This window comes from Heterodontus francisci, chromosome 22 (genome assembly GCF_036365525.1).
Source record: "Heterodontus francisci isolate sHetFra1 chromosome 22, sHetFra1.hap1, whole genome shotgun sequence".
In the NCBI taxonomy this organism is placed as follows: Eukaryota; Metazoa; Chordata; class Chondrichthyes; order Heterodontiformes; family Heterodontidae; genus Heterodontus; species Heterodontus francisci.
Window position 1 is genome coordinate 34,799,520 of NC_090392.1, and position 16,807 is coordinate 34,816,326.

The 16,807-nt window shown below is 43.7% G+C and overlaps 4 non-coding genes across 4 annotated transcripts; all 4 read right to left on the reverse strand.

Annotated features, from left to right (window-relative positions):
• Positions 1-2,811: 2,811 nt before the first annotated feature.
• Positions 2,812-2,884, reverse strand: trnav-cac (transfer RNA valine (anticodon CAC)). The gene has a single exon. It is a non-coding gene; the product is annotated as a tRNA-Val (tRNA).
• A 3,409-nt stretch (positions 2,885-6,293) lies between these two features.
• On the reverse strand, positions 6,294-6,366 carry trnal-cag (transfer RNA leucine (anticodon CAG)). The gene has a single exon. It is a non-coding gene; the product is annotated as a tRNA-Leu (tRNA).
• A 3,410-nt stretch (positions 6,367-9,776) lies between these two features.
• Positions 9,777-9,849, reverse strand: trnav-cac (transfer RNA valine (anticodon CAC)). The gene has a single exon. It is a non-coding gene; the product is annotated as a tRNA-Val (tRNA).
• A 6,885-nt stretch (positions 9,850-16,734) lies between these two features.
• trnal-cag (transfer RNA leucine (anticodon CAG)) lies at positions 16,735-16,807 on the reverse strand. Its single transcript has one exon. It is a non-coding gene; the product is annotated as a tRNA-Leu (tRNA).

Consider the following 16,807-nt stretch of genomic DNA (forward strand, 5'->3'; position numbering starts at 1 on the left):
TATATCATGTCCTGGTTGGACCCCACCTGGAGTCATCTGCATAGTCTTGGCATGCCAATTTATATAGTATACAAATTGGCCTTGGTATACAGGGCAGTTCAGATCCAGCAGAATGTTTGCAGAGTTCAAATGGTTATATTAGGAAGCTATGTCCCCTCTTCCACAGAGACAGCTGTTGGTTTACACCTGGTGCCTCACTTGTTTCTGAATTTCAAGGTGTAGAATGAAATCAAGCAACGTAACCCAAGTTTGCAATGCATTCCACGCAATCATCAAACACATCATTCCTGTCTTCCTCACCTTAGCTGCACAGCCCTCGATAAGTTGCAATCCATGTAACACAGGATTCGTTCCAGGTTTAGGCTTTCAGTAGGATTATAATAATATCTGTGCCCTCATCTTGAAATGAGATTCTCAGCAATATCCAACACAAATTGAATTGCACAGATGACAGGCAAATATAAGAAAACAGGTCAGTATGCAACACAATTCCATGGTGCCCATTTTCAGATGCACAATAGTCATCTTTTCCAGCAAAGGAAAGAATTTTTCAGTGAATCATTTGCAAAGTCAGAGTTAATGGCATTTGTGCTTTTCTTTCTTCTTGTTTTGCAACATACTGGCGCCTAAATCCAATTCATGTATATTCATGTTTATTGGGGAGACCAAACGCAGACTGGGTGACCGCTTTGCGGAAGACATCGGCTCAGTCCGCAAGCAGGACCCTGAGCTTCCGGTTGCTTGCCATTTCAAGACTGCCCACTGCTCTCATGCTCACATCTCTATCCTGGGATTGCCTCAGTGTTCCAGTGAACATCAACACAAGCTCGAAAAACAGCATCCCGTTGACCGATTAGTTTAGTTTGGTGATGCAGCAGTGAAACAGGCCCTTCGGCCCACCGAGTCTGTGCTGACCATCGACCACCCATTTATACTAATCCGACACGAATTCCATATTCCTACCACATCCCCACCTTCCCTATATTTCCCTACCACCTCCCTATACGAGGGGCAATTTATAATGGCCAATTAACCTATCAAGCAGCCAGTCTTTGGCATGTGGGAGGAAACCGGAGCACCCAGAGGAATCCCACGCAGACACAGGGAGAACTTGCAAACACCACGCAGGCAGTGCCCAGAATTGAAAGCGGGTCGCTGGAGCTGTGAGGCTGCGGTGTGAACCACTGCACACGAGAGTGTGCCGGACTGAATATTGAGTTCAATAATTCCAGAGCATGACGGGGCCCCCATTTTACTTTCATTTTTTGTTATTTTTCATTTTTACATTTTTTACATTTTTTTGTATGTTTATTTTATTTCATCTTAGTTTGTTCAGTTTGCTTACCCACTGTTTTTTTTTCCTGTTTGTACTTGCTGCTGTTCAATTTTCAGTCCATTAACAGTCCTCTCTGTACTAATGCTTTGTCTTTCAACACACCATTAACATATTGTTTGCCTTTGCTCCATGACCTTCTGGTCAGCTATTCTGTGGCCTTGTCCAATCTACACCTTCTCCTTTGTTATCTCTTGCTCCACCCCCGCTTTACTTGCTTCTAACCTTTGACATTTCTAATATTTGCCAGTTCTGAAGAAGGGTCACTGAGCCGAAATGTTAACTCTGCTTCTGTCTCCACAGATGCTGCCAGACCTGCTGAGTATTTCCAGAATTTCTTGTTTTTATTTCAGATTTCCAGCATCCACAGTATTTTGCTTTTATTCATGTATATTCTTCCTCAGTTCAATATGAAGGAGCGCTTTGATATTGAGCGGAGCCGCAGTGCATCTCATTTTCAACGCCACCTTGTTAGTGTTCCTGTTACTTGCCGAATGAAGAACAAAATAAAAATGATAATTTGGCAGGTCTGCCTGTTTCCTTAGCTTCAGTTACAGAATCAGCTGTGTCCGTCTTTAAGGGAGGCAAAGTACTCCTAGCGGCTCTGCGTGATGCTGAATAGTTATGTTAATCGGCATCAATAAATCCAGGTATGTCTCTGTTACTGAATGAACAAAACGCTAATAAGTCTGTGAGCGACTGTCACAACTTAAATAACTTTTTCCCCTCTGCGTGTCATGAACCTTTACCCATTGTCATAATTGCGGCTGCATGTTAAGAGCTGGGTTATCAAGGTGCTTAAGACACCAAGAATCTGCTGCAGCAGTGGTTAAATTGAAAAGGATTTTTGCCCCTTTTACCCAAGAAGAAATGTTCAGGAGGAGCAATTTCCCCCAACTTGTTTCCACCGGAGATTCATCATTGCAACTCAAAGAAAGTTTCAGTCACTTGGGTGTTCTTGAAGAGCTGCTCGGAGGTTCAGTGACCCGGATATCATGTGCCTCCGTTTTGCTGAGCCGCTGCTTGGTTTATGGGGAGATTTGGCCCGGGTTGTGCTATATTACCTCCCCGAGATGGCAAGTAACCTGTTGATTGAGGCAGCAGACGCCACTTGCTGCTGACAGCGAGTAATTGGACAGTGCGGGTCAAAATATTGCAGCGTGCCCCAGTCTCAACGACTGTGGAGCTGGTGAAAGTGAATTGCTGATGTGCTTTTGCCTCGTCTGAAATGAGACTAAGATTCGCTGTGATTTAGCAAGCTCGTGTTGCAGGTTTCTATTCTAATCTGAGCCAAATAAAGTGTCACTGCTCGGTTTTGAGGAACTTTCTGCAACATCAGGACTAGAAAGAGGAGCGAGTGCAAGGCATTGTGCACACAATGTGCAAGAGAAAGAGAGCTTTGAGAAATTGTGTTGTGTTAATGGGGAATGTCAATGATTGCATATTTCTTGCGAAGATGTTCGGGTTGGTTTTGAAAATGTTTCTGCCCAGTTTCGAACTGGGGACCTTTTGCGTGTGAGGCAAACGTGATCACCACTACACTACAGAAACTCAACACAGTTGCAGCGCTGAGGAAGCTGCAAGTATTGTTAAACTGTACAGTCTTAATCTATTTGTGCTGCTTGTTTCATTGAAATGCAATTCCACTGTGACATTTCGCAAGGCTGCAGAGGTATTGACCCAGCCATGGACGATCAGCAGTGCACAACACATCGCCAGTCCATTCAGGCCATCGTACCATTGCCAGTTTTTTGAAAGACTTGCCATTTGGGCCCACTTCCTTAGCTCTGCTTTTCTTTGCCTCTCCTTTCATGCAATTATCCAATTCCCTTTTTTTTTAAACTCTACCTTAAGAAACTAAGTTTGTAAGAGGTGCAGCAGCTGCTGCAGTGTTAATGCACAGTGTGCCATCATTGACAAAGATTCCCTTCCCCAACCACACCAAGACATCCACTTGGGATTCTTGCCAACTTCTGGATTTCATTTCTCATTATTTACTGATTGCACTGACACATATTTGTGTTTTTAAACTCTTTATTTTGATCAAATGAGTCCTTATTTTGCTGAGTTGCTACATACAATGTGATTACCCTCGCAGTAGAATGCATAACAGAGGCAGTTATATAATGGGGGCGAAGCTTCACTGCAGCTATATCATGTCCTGGTTGGACCCCACCTGGAGTCATCTGCATAGTCTGGGCATGCCAATTTATATAGTATACAAATTGGCCTTGGTATACAGGGCAGTTCAGATCCAGCAGAATGTTTGCAGAGTTCAAATGGTTATATTAGGAAGCTATGTCCCCTCTTCCACAGAGACAGCTGTTGGTTTACACCTGGTGCCTCACTTGTTTCTGAATTTCAAGGTGTAGAATGAAATCAAGCAACGTAACCCAAGTTTGCAATGCATTCCACGCAATCATCAAACACATCATTCCTGTCTTCCTCACCTTAGCTGCACAGCCCTCGATAAGTTGCAATCCATGTAACACAGGATTCGTTCCAGGTTTAGGCTTTCAGTAGGATTATAATAATATCTGTGCCCTCATCTTGAAATGAGATTCTCAGCAATATCCAACACAAATTGAATTGCACAGATGACAGGCAAATATAAGAAAACAGGTCAGTATGCAACACAATTCCATGGTGCCCATTTTCAGATGCACAATAGTCATCTTTTCCAGCAAAGGAAAGAATTTTTCAGTGAATCATTTGCAAAGTCAGAGTTAATGGCATTTGTGCTTTTCTTTCTTCTTGTTTTGCAACATACTGGCGCCTAAATCCAATTCATGTATATTCATGTTTATTGGGGAGACCAAACGCAGACTGGGTGACCGCTTTGCGGAAGACATCGGCTCAGTCCGCAAGCAGGACCCTGAGCTTCCGGTTGCTTGCCATTTCAAGACTGCCCACTGCTCTCATGCTCACATCTCTATCCTGGGATTGCCTCAGTGTTCCAGTGAACATCAACACAAGCTCGAAAAACAGCATCCCGTTGACCGATTAGTTTAGTTTGGTGATGCAGCAGTGAAACAGGCCCTTCGGCCCACCGAGTCTGTGCTGACCATCGACCACCCATTTATACTAATCCGACACGAATTCCATATTCCTACCACATCCCCACCTTCCCTATATTTCCCTACCACCTCCCTATACGAGGGGCAATTTATAATGGCCAATTAACCTATCAAGCAGCCAGTCTTTGGCATGTGGGAGGAAACCGGTGCACCCAGAGGAATCCCACGCAGACACAGGGAGAACTTGCAAACACCACGCAGGCAGTGCCCAGAATTGAAAGCGGGTCGCTGGAGCTGTGAGGCTGCGGTGTGAACCACTGCACATGAGAGCGTGCCGGACTGAATATTGAGTTCAATAATTCCAGAGCATGACGGGGCCCCCATTTTACTTTCATTTTTTGTTATTTTTCATTTTTACATTTTTTACATTTTTTTGTATGTTTATTTTATTTCATCTTAGTTTGTTCAGTTTGCTTACCCACTGTTTTTTTTCCTGTTTGTACTTGCTGCTGTTCAATTTTCAGTCCATTAACAGTCCTCTCTGTACTAATGCTTTGTCTTTCAACACACCATTAACATATTGTTTGCCTTTGCTCCATGACCTTCTGGTCAGCTATTCTGTGGCCTTGTCCAATCTACACCTTCTCCTTTGTTATCTCTTGCTCCACCCCCGCTTTACTTGCTTCTAACCTTTGACATTTCTAATATTTGCCAGTTCTGAAGAAGGGTCACTGAGCCGAAATGTTAACTCTGCTTCTGTCTCCACAGATGCTGCCAGTCGTGCTGAGTATTTCCAGAATTTCTTGTTTTTATTTCAGATTTCCAGCATCCACAGTATTTTGCTTTTATTCATGTATATTCTTCCTCAGTTCAATATGAAGGAGCGCTTTGATATTGAGCGGAGCCGCAGTGCATCTCATTTTCAACGCCACCTTGTTAGTGTTCCTGTTACTTGCCGAATGAAGAACAAAATAAAAATGATAATTTGGCAGGTCTGCCTGTTTCCTTAGCTTCAGTTACAGAATCAGCTGTGTCCGTCTTTAAGGGAGGCAAAGTACTCCTAGCGGCTCTGCGTGATGCTGAATAGTTATGTTATTCTGCATCAATAAATCCAGGTATGTCTCTGTTACTGACTGAACAAAACGCTAATAAGTCTGTGAGAGACTGTCATAACTTAAATAACTTTTACCGCTCTGCGTGTCATGAACCTTTACCCCTTGTCATAATTGCGGCTGCATGTTAAGAGCTGGGTTATCAAGGTGCTTAAGACACCAAGAATCTGCTGCAGCAGTGGTTAAATTGAAAAGGATTTTTGCCCCTTTTACCCAAGAAGAAATGTTCAGGAGGAGCAATTTACCCCAACTTGTTTCCACCGGAGATTCATCATTGCAACTCAAAGAAAGTTTCAGTCACTTGGGTGTTCTTGAAGAGCTGCTCGGAGGTTCAGTGACCCGGATATCATGTGCCTACGTTTTGCTGAGCCGGTGCTTGGTTGATGGGGAGATTTGGCCCGGGTTGTGCTATTTTACCTCCCCGAGATGGCAAGTAACCTGTTGATTGAGGCAGCAGACGCCACTTGCTGCTGACAGCGAGTAATTGGACAGTGCGGGTCAAAATATTGCAGCGTGCCCCTGTCTCAACGACTGTGGAGCTGGTGAAAGTGAATTGCTGATGTGCTTTTGCCTCGTCTGAAATGAGACTAAGATTCGCTGTGACTTAGCAAGCTCGTGTTGCAGGTTTCTATTCTAATCTGAGCCAAATAAAGTGTCACTGCTCGGTTTTGAGGAACTTTCTGCAGCATCAGGACTAGAAAGAGGAGCGAGTGCAAGGCATTGTGCACACAATGTGCAAGAGAAAGAGAGCTTTGAGAAATTGTGTTGTGTTAATGGGGAATGTCAATGATTGCATATTTCTTGCGAAGATGTTCGGTTTGGTTTTGAAAATGTTTCTGCCCAGTTTCTAACTGGGGACCTTTTGCGTCTGAGGCAAACGTGATCACCACTACACTACAGAAACTCAACACAGTTGCAGCGCTGAGGAAGCTGCAAGTATTGTTAAACTGTACAGTCTTAATCGATTTGTGCTGCTTGTTTCATTGAAATGCAATTCCACTGTGACATTTCGCAAGGCTGCAGAGGTATTGACCCAGCCATGGACGATCAGCAGTGCACAACACATCGCCAGTCCATTCAGGCCATCGTACCATTGCCAGTTTTTTGAAAGACTTGCCATTTGGGCCCACTTCCTTAGCTCTGCTTTTCTTTGCCTCTCCTTTCATGCAATTATCCAATTCCCTTTTTTTTTAAACTCTACCTTAAGAAACTAAGTTTGTAAGAGGTGCAGCAGCTGCTGCAGTGTTAATGCACAGTGTGCCATCATTGACAAAGATTCCCTTCCCCAACCACACCAAGACATCCACTTGGGATTCTTGCCAACTTCTGGATTTCATTTCTCATTATTTACTGATTGCACTGACACATATTTGTGTTTTTAAACTCTTTATTTTGATCAAATGAGTCCTTATTTTGCTGAGTTGCTACATACAATGTGATTACCCTCGCAGTAGAATGCATAACAGAGGCAGTTATATAATGGGGGCGAAGCTTCACTGCAGCTATATCATGTCCTGGTTGGACCCCACCTGGAGTCATCTGCATAGTCTTGGCATGCCAATTTATATAGTATACAAATTGGCCTTGGTATACAGGGCAGTTCAGATCCAGCAGAATGTTTGCAGAGTTCAAATGGTTATATTAGGAAGCTATGTCCCCTCTTCCACAGAGACAGCTGTTGGTTTACACCTGGTGCCTCACTTGTTTCTGAATTTCAAGGTGTAGAATGAAATCAAGCAACGTAACCCAAGTTTGCAATGCATTCCACGCAATCATCAAACACATCATTCCTGTCTTCCTCACCTTAGCTGCACAGCCCTCGATAAGTTGCAATCCATGTAACACAGGATTCGTTCCAGGTTTAGGCTTTCAGTAGGATTATAATAATATCTGTGCCCTCATCTTGAAATGAGATTCTCAGCAATATCCAACACAAATTGAATTGCACAGATGACAGGCAAATATAAGAAAACAGGTCAGTATGCAACACAATTCCATGGTGCCCATTTTCAGATGCACAATAGTCATCTTTTCCAGCAAAGGAAAGAATTTTTCAGTGAATCATTTGCAAAGTCAGAGTTAATGGCATTTGTGCTTTTCTTTCTTCTTGTTTTGCAACATACTGGCGCCTAAATCCAATTCATGTATATTCATGTTTATTGGGGAGACCAAACGCAGACTGGGTGACCGCTTTGCGGAAGACATCGGCTCAGTCCGCAAGCAGGACCCTGAGCTTCCGGTTGCTTGCCATTTCAAGACTGCCCACTGCTCTCATGCTCACATCTCTATCCTGGGATTGCCTCAGTGTTCCAGTGAACATCAACACAAGCTCGAAAAACAGCATCCCGTTGACCGATTAGTTTAGTTTGGTGATGCAGCAGTGAAACAGGCCCTTCGGCCCACCGAGTCTGTGCTGACCATCGACCACCCATTTATACTAATCCGACACGAATTCCATATTCCTACCACATCCCCACCTTCCCTATATTTCCCTACCACCTCCCTATACGAGGGGCAATTTATAATGGCCAATTAACCTATCAAGCAGCCAGTCTTTGGCATGTGGGAGGAAACCGGAGCACCCAGAGGAATCCCACGCAGACACAGGGAGAACTTGCAAACACCACGCAGGCAGTGCCCAGAATTGAAAGCGGGTCGCTGGAGCTGTGAGGCTGCGGTGTGAACCATTGCACACGAGAGCGTGCCGGACTGAATATTGAGTTCAATAATTCCAGAGCATGACGGGGCCCCCATTTTACTTTCATTTTTTGTTATTTTTCATTTTTACATTTTTTACATTTTTTTGTATGTTTATTTTATTTCATCTTAGTTTGTTCAGTTTGCTTACCCACTGTTTTTTTTTCCTGTTTGTACTTGCTGCTGTTCAATTTTCAGTCCATTAACAGTCCTCTCTGTACTAATGCTTTGTCTTTCAACACACCATTAACATATTGTTTGCCTTTGCTCCATGACCTTCTGGTCAGCTATTCTGTGGCCTTGTCCAATCTACACCTTCTCCTTTGTTATCTCTTGCTCCACCCCCGCTTTACTTGCTTCTAACCTTTGACATTTCTAATATTTGCCAGTTCTGAAGAAGGGTCACTGAGCCGAAATGTTAACTCTGCTTCTGTCTCCACAGATGCTGCCAGACCTGCTGAGTATTTCCAGAATTTCTTGTTTTTATTTCAGATTTCCAGCATCCACAGTATTTTGCTTTTATTCATGTATATTCTTCCTCAGTTCAATATGAAGGAGCGCTTTGATATTGAGCGGAGCCGCAGTGCATCTCATTTTCAACACCACCTTGTTAGTGTTCCTGTTACTTGCCGAATGAAGAACAAAATAAAAATGATAATTTGGCAGGTCTGCCTGTTTCCTTAGCTTCAGTTACAGAATCAGCTGTGTCCGTCTTTAAGGGAGGCAAAGTACTCCTAGCGGCTCTGCGTGATGCTGAATAATTATGTTAATCGGCATCAATAAATCCAGGTATGTCTCTGTTACTGAATGAACAAAACGCTAATAAGTCTGTGAGCGACTGTCATAACTTAAATAACTTTTACCCCTCTGCGTGTCATGAACCTTTACCCCTTGTCATAATTGCGGCTGCATGTTAAGAGCTGGGTTATCAAGGTGCTTAAGACACCAAGAATCTGCTGCAGCAGTGGTTAAATTGAAAAGGATTTTTGCCCCTTTTACCCAAGAAGAAATGTTCAGGAGGAGCAATTTACCACAACTTGTTTCCACCGGAGATTCATCATTGCAACTCAAAGAAAGTTTCAGTCACTTGGGTGTTCTTGAAGAGCTGCTCGGAGGTTCAGTGACCGGGATATCATGTGCCGACGTTTTGCTGAGCCGGTGCTTGGTTGATGCGGAGATTTGGCCCGGGTTGTGCTATATTACCTCCCCGAGATGGCCAGTAACCTGTTGATTGAGGCAGCAGACGCCACTTGCTGCTGACAGCGAGTAATTGGACAGTGCGGGTCAAAATATTGCAGCGTGCCCCTGTCTCAACGACTGTGGAGCTGGTGAAAGTGAATTGCTGATGTGCTTTTGCCTCGTCTGAAATGAGACTAAGATTCGCTGTGACTTAGCAAGCTCGTGTTGCAGGTTTCTATTCTAATCTGAGCCAAATAAAGTGTCACTGCTCGGTTTTGAGGAACTTTCTGCAGCATCAGGACTAGAAAGAGGAGCGAGTGCAAGGCATTGTGCACACAATGTGCAAGAGAAAGAGAGCTTTGAGAAATTGTGTTGTGTTAATGGGGAATGTCAATTATTGCATATTTCTTGCGAAGATGTTCGGGTTGGTTTTGAAAATGTTTCTGCCCAGTTTCGAACTGGGGATCTTTTGCGTGTGAGGCAAACGTGATCACCACTACACTACAGAATCTCAACACAGTTGCAGCGCTGAGGAAGCTGCAAGTATTGTTAAACTGTACAGTCTTAATCGATTTGTGCTGCTTGTTTCATTGAAATGCAATTCCACTGTGACATTTCGCAAGGCTGCAGAGGTATTGACCCAGCCATGGACGATCAGCAGTGCACAACACATCGCCAGTCCATTCAGGCCATCGTACCATTGCCAGTTTTTTGAAAGTCTTGGCATTTGGGCCCACTTCCTTAGCTCTGCTTTTCTTTGCCTCTCCTTTCATGCAATTATCCAATTCCCTTTTTTTTTAAACTCTACCTTAAGAAACTAAGTTTGTAAGAGGTGCAGCAGCTGCTGCAGTGTTAATGCACAGTGTGCCATCATTGACAAAGATTCCCTTCCCCAACCACACCAAGACATCCACTTGGGATTCTTGCCAAGTTCTGGATTTCATTTCTCATTATTTACTGATTGCACTGACACATATTTGTGTTTTTAAACTCTTTATTTTGATCAAATGAGTCCTTATTTTGCTGAGTTGCTACATACAATGTGATTACCCTCGCAGTAGAATGCATAACAGAGGCAGTTATATAATGGGGGCGAAGCTTCACTGCAGCTATATCATGTCCTGGTTGGACCCCACCTGGAGTCCTCTGCATAGTCTGGGCATGCCAATTTATATAGTATACAAATTGGCCTTGGTATACAGGGCAGTTCAGATCCAGCAGAATGTTTGCAGAGTTCAAATGGTTATATTAGGAAGCTATGTCCCCTCTTCCACAGAGACAGCTGTTGGTTTCCACCTGGTGCCTCACTTGTTTCTGAATTTCAAGGTGTAGAATGAAATCAAGCAACGTAACCCAAGTTTGCAATGCATTCCACGCAATCATCAAACACATCATTCCTGTCTTCCTCACCTTAGCTGCACAGCCCTCGATAAGTTGCAATCCATGTAACACAGGATTTGTTCCAGGTTTAGGCTTTCAGTAGGATTATAATAATATCTGTGCCCTCATCTTGAAATGAGATTCTCAGCAATATCCAACACAAATTGAATTGCACAGATGACAGGCAAATATAAGAAAACAGGTCAGTATGCAACACAATTCCATGGTGCCCATTTTCAGATGCACAATAGTCATCTTTTCCAGCAAAGGAAAGAATTTTTCAGTGAATCATTTGCAAAGTCAGAGTTAATGGCATTTGTGCTTTTCTTTCTTCTTGTTTTGCAACATACTGGCGCCTAAATCCAATTCATGTATATTCATGTTTATTGGGGAGACCAAACGCAGACTGGGTGACCGCTTTGCGGAAGACATCGGCTCAGTCCGCAAGCAGGACCGTGAGCTTCCGGTTGCTTGCCATTTCAAGACTGCCCACTGCTCTCATGCTCACATCTCTATCCTGGGATTGCCTCAGTGTTCCAGTGAACATCAACACAAGCTCGAAAAACAGCATCCCGTTGACCGATTAGTTTAGTTTGGTGATGCAGCAGTGAAACAGGCCCTTCGGCCCACCGAGTCTGTGCTGACCATCGACCACCCATTTATACTAATCCGACACGAATTCCATATTCCTACCACATCCCCACCTTCCCTATATTTCCCTACCACCTCCCTATACGAGGGGCAATTTATAATGGCCAATTAACCTATCAAGCAGCCAGTCTTTGGCATGTGGGAGGAAACCGGAGCACCCAGAGGAATCCCACGCAGACACAGGGAGAACTTACAAACACCACGCAGGCAGTGCCCAGAATTGAAAGCGGGTCGCTGGAGCTGTGAGGCTGCGGTGTGAACCACTGCACACGAGAGTGTGCCGGACTGAATATTGAGTTCAATAATTCCAGAGCATGACGGGGCCCCCATTTTACTTTCATTTTTTGTTATTTTTCATTTTTACATTTTTTACATTTTTTTGTATGTTTATTTTATTTCATCTTAGTTTGTTCAGTTTGCTTACCCACTGTTTTTTTTCCTGTTTGTACTTGCTGCTGTTCAATTTTCAGTCCATTAACAGTCCTCTCTGTACTAATGCTTTGTCTTTCAACACACCATTAACATATTGTTTGCCTTTGCTCCATGACCTTCTGGTCAGCTATTCTGTGGCCTTGTCCAATCTACACCTTCTCCTTTGTTATCTCTTGCTCCACCCCCGCTTTACTTGCTTCTAACCTTTGACATTTCTAATATTTGCCAGTTCTGAAGAAGGGTCACTGAGCCGAAATGTTAACTCTGCTTCTGTCTCCACAGATGCTGCCAGTCGTGCTGAGTATTTCCAGAATTTCTTGCTTTTATTTCAGATTTCCAGCATCCACAGTATTTTGCTTTTATTCATGTATTTTCTTCCTCAGTTCAATATGAAGGAGCGCTTTGATATTGAGCGGAGCCGCAGTGCATCTCATTTTCAACGCCACCTTGTTAGTGTTCCTGTTACTTGCCGAATGAAGAACAAAATAAAATGATAATTTGGCAGGTCTGCCTGTTTCCTTAGCTTCAGTTACAGAATCAGCTGTGTCCGTCTTTAAGGGAGGCAAAGTACTCCTTGCGGCTCTGCGTGACACTGAATAGTTATGTTAATCTGCATCAATAAATCCAGGTATGTCTCTGTTACTGACTGAACAAAACGCTAATAAATCTGTGAGCGACTGTCACAACTTAAATAACTTTTTCCCCTCTGCGTGTCATGAACCTTCACCCCTTGTCATAATTGCGGCTGCATGTTAAGAGCTGGGTTATCAAGGTGCTGAAGACACCAAGAATCTGCTGCAGCAGTGGTTAAATTGAAAAGGATTTTTGCCCCTTTTACCCAAGAAGAAATGTTCAGGAGGAGCAATTTCCCCCAACTTGATTCCACCGGAGATTCATCATTGCAACTCAAAGAAAGTTTCAGTCACTTGGGTGTTCTTGAAGAGCTGCTCGGAGGTTCAGTGACCCGGATATCATGTGCCTACGTTTTGCTGAGCCGCTGCTTGGTTTATGGGGAGATTTGGCCCGGGTTGTGCTATATTACCTCCCCGAGATGGCCAGTAACCTGTTGATTGAGGCAGCAGACGCCACTTGCTGCTGACAGCGAGTAATTGGACAGTGCGGGTCAAAATATTGCAGCGTGCCCCTGTCTCAACGACTGTGGAGCTGGTGAAAGTGAATTGCTGATGTGCTTTTGCCTCGTCTGAAATGAGACTAAGATTCGTTGTTACTCAGCAAGCTCGTGTTGCAGGTTTCTATTCTAAACTGAGCCAAATAAAGTGTCACTGCTCGGTTTTGAGGAACTTTCTGCAGCATCAGGACTCGAAAAAGGAGCGAGTACAAGGCATTGTGCACACAATGTGCAAGAGAAAGAGGGCTTTGAGAAATTGAGTTGTGTTCATGGGGAATGTCAATGATTGCATATTTCTAGCGAAGAAGTTGGGTTCGTTTTGAAAATGTTTCTGCCTAGTTTCGAACTGCATCCTTTTTGCGTGTGAGGTAAACGTGATCACCACTACTCTACAGAAACTCAACACATTTACAGCGCTGAGGAAGCTGCAAGTATTGTTAAACGATACAGTCTTAATCGATTTGTGGTGCTTGTTTCATTGAAATGCAATTCCACTGTGACATTTCGCAAGGCTGCAGAGGTATTGACCCAGCCATGGACGATCAGCAGTGCACAACACATCGCCAGTCCATTCAGGCCATCGTACCATGGCAGTTTTATGAAAGACTTGCCATTTGGGCCCACTTCCTTAGCTCTGCTTTTCTTTGCCTCTCCTTTCATGCAATTATCCAATTCCCTTTTTTAAAAACTCTCCCTTAAGAAACTAAGTTTGTAAGAGGTGCAGCAGCTGCTGCAGTGTTAATGCACAGTGTGCCATCATTGACAAAGATTCCCTTCCCCAACCACACCAAGACATCCACTTGGGATTCTTGCCAAGTTCTGGATTTCATTTCTCATTATTTACTGATTGCACTGACACATATTTGTGTTTTTAAACTCTTTATTTTGATCAAATGAGTCCTTATTTTGCTGAGATGCTACATACAATGTGATTACCCTCGCAGTAGAATGCGTAACAGAGGCAGTTATATAATGGGGGCGAAGCTTCACTGCAGCGATATAATGTCCTGGTTGGACCCCACCTGGAGTCCTCTGCATAGTCTGGGCATGCCAATTTATATAGTATACAAATTGGCCTTGGTATACAGGGCAGTTCAGATCCAGCAGAATGTTTGCAGAGTTCAAATGGTTAGATTAGGAAGCCATGTCCCCTCTTCCACAGAGACAGCTGTTGGTTTCCACCTGGTGCCTCACTTGTTTCTGAATTTCAAGGTGTAGAATGAAATCAAGCAACGTAACCCAAGTTTGCAATGCATTCCACGCAATCATCAAACACATCATTCTCGTCTTCCTCACCTTAGCTGCACAGCCCTCGAAACGTTGCAATCCATGTAACACAGTATTTGTTCCAGGTTTAGGCTTTCAGTAGGATTATAATAATATCTGTGCCCTCATCTTGAAATGAGATTCTCAGCAATATCCAACACAAATTGAATTGCATAGATGTCAGGCAAATATAGGAAAACAGGTCAGTATGCAACACAATTCCATGGTGCCCATTTTCAGATGCACAATAGTCTTCTTTTCCAGCAAATGAAATAATTTTTCAGTGAATCATTTGCAAAGTCAGAGTTAATGGCATTTGTGCTTTTCTTTCTTCTTGTTTTGCAACATACTGGCGCCTAAATCCAATTCATGTATATTCATGTTTATTGGGGAGACCAAACGCAGACTGGGTGACCGCTTTGCGGAATACGTCGGCTCAGTCCGCAAGCAGGACCCTGAGCTTCCGGTTGCTTGCCATTTCAAGACTGCCCACTGCTCTCATGCTCACATCTCTATCCTGGGATTGCCTCAGTGTTCCAGTGAACATCAACACAAGCTCGAAAAACAGCATCCCGTTGAACGATTAGTTTAGTTTGGTGATACAGCAGTGAAACAGGCCCTTCGGCCCACCGAGTCTGTGCTGACCATCGACCACCCATTTATACTAATCCGACACGAATTCCATATTCCTACCACATCCCCACCTTCCCTATATTTCCCACCACCTCCCTATACGAGGGGCAATTTATAATGGCCAATTAACCTATCAAGCAGCCAGTCTTTGGCATGTGGGAGGAAACCGGAGCACCCAGAGGAATCCCACGCAGACACAAGGAGAACTTGCAAACACCACGCAGGCAGTGCCCAGAATTGAAAGCGGGTCGCTGGAGCTGTGAGGCTGCGGTGTGAACCACTGCACACGAGAGCGTGCCGGACTGAATATTGAGTTCAATAATTCCAGAGCAAGACGGGCCCCCATTTTACTTTCATTTTTTGTTATTTTTCTTTTTTTCATTTTTTACATTTTTTTGTATGTTTATTTTATTTCATCTTCATTTGTTCAGTTTGCTTACCCACTGTTTTTTTTTCCTGTTTGTACTTGCTGCTGTTCAATTTTCAGTCCATTAACAGTCCTCTCTGTACTAATGCTTTGTCTTTCAACACACCATTAACATATTGTTTGCCTTTGCTCCATGACCTTCTGGTCAGCTATTCTGTGGCCTTGTCCAATCTACACCTTCTCCTTTGTTATCTCTTGCTCCACCCCCGCTTTACTTGCTTCTAACCTTTGACATTTCTAATATTTGCCAGTTCTGAAGAAGGGTCACTGAGCCGAAATGTTAACTCTGCTTCTGTCTCCACAGATGCTGCCAGTCGTGCTGAGTATTACCAGAATTTCTTGTTTTTTTTTCAGATTTCCAGCATCCACAGTATTTTGCTTTTATTCATGTATATTCTTCCTCAGTTCAATATGAAGGAGCGCTTTGATATTGAGCGGAGCCGCAGTGCATCTCATTTTCAACGCCACCTTGTTAGTGTTCCTGTTACTTGCCGAATGAAGAACAAAATAAAATGATAATTTGGCAGGTCTGCCTGTTTCCTTGGCTTCAGTTACAGAATCAGCTGTGTCCGTCTTTAAGGGAGGCAAAGTACTCCTAGCGGCTCTGCGTGACGCTGAATAGTTATGTTAATCTGCATCAATAAATCCAGGTATGTCTCTGTTACTGACTGAACAAAACGCTAATAAATCTGTGAGCGACTGTCATAACTTAAATAACTTTTTCCCCTCTGCGTGTCATGAACCTTTACCCCTTGTCATAATTGCGGCTGCATGTTAAGAGCTGAGTTATCAAGGTGCTTAAGACACCAAAAATCTGCTGCAGCAGTGGTTAAATTGAAAAGGATTTTTGCCCCTTTTACCCAAGAAGAAATGTTCAGGAGGAGCAATTTCCCCCAACTTGTTTCCACCGGAGATTCATCATTGCAACTCAAAGAAAGTTTCAGTCACTTGGGTGTTCTGTCAGAGCTGCTCGGAGGTTCAGTGACCCGGATATCATGTGCCGACGTTTTGCTGAGCCGGTGCTTGGTTTCTGGGGAGATTTGGCCCGGGTTGTGCTATTTTACCTCCCCGAGATGGCCAGTGACCTGTTGATTGAGGCAGCAGACGCCTCTTGCTGCTGACAGCGAGTAATTGGACAGTGCGGGTCAAAATATTGCAGCGTGCCCCTGTCTCAACGACTGTGGAGCTGGTGAAAGTGAATTGCTGATGTGCTTTTGCCTCGTCTGAAATGAGACTAAGATTCGCTGTTACTTAGCAAGCTCGTGTTGCAGGTTTCTATTCTAAACTGAGCCAAATAAAGTGTCACTTCTCGGTTTTGAGGAACTTTCTGCAGCATCAGGACTAGAAAAAGGAGCGAGTGCAAGGCATTGTGCACACAATGTGCAAGAGAAAGAGGGCATTGAGAAATTGTGTTGTGTTCATGGGGAATGTCAATGATTGCATATTTCTTGCGAAGAAGTTTGGGTTCGTTTTGAAAATGTTTCTGTCCAGTTTTGAACTGGGGCCTTTTTGCGTCTGAGGTAAACGTGATCACCACTACACTACAGAAAC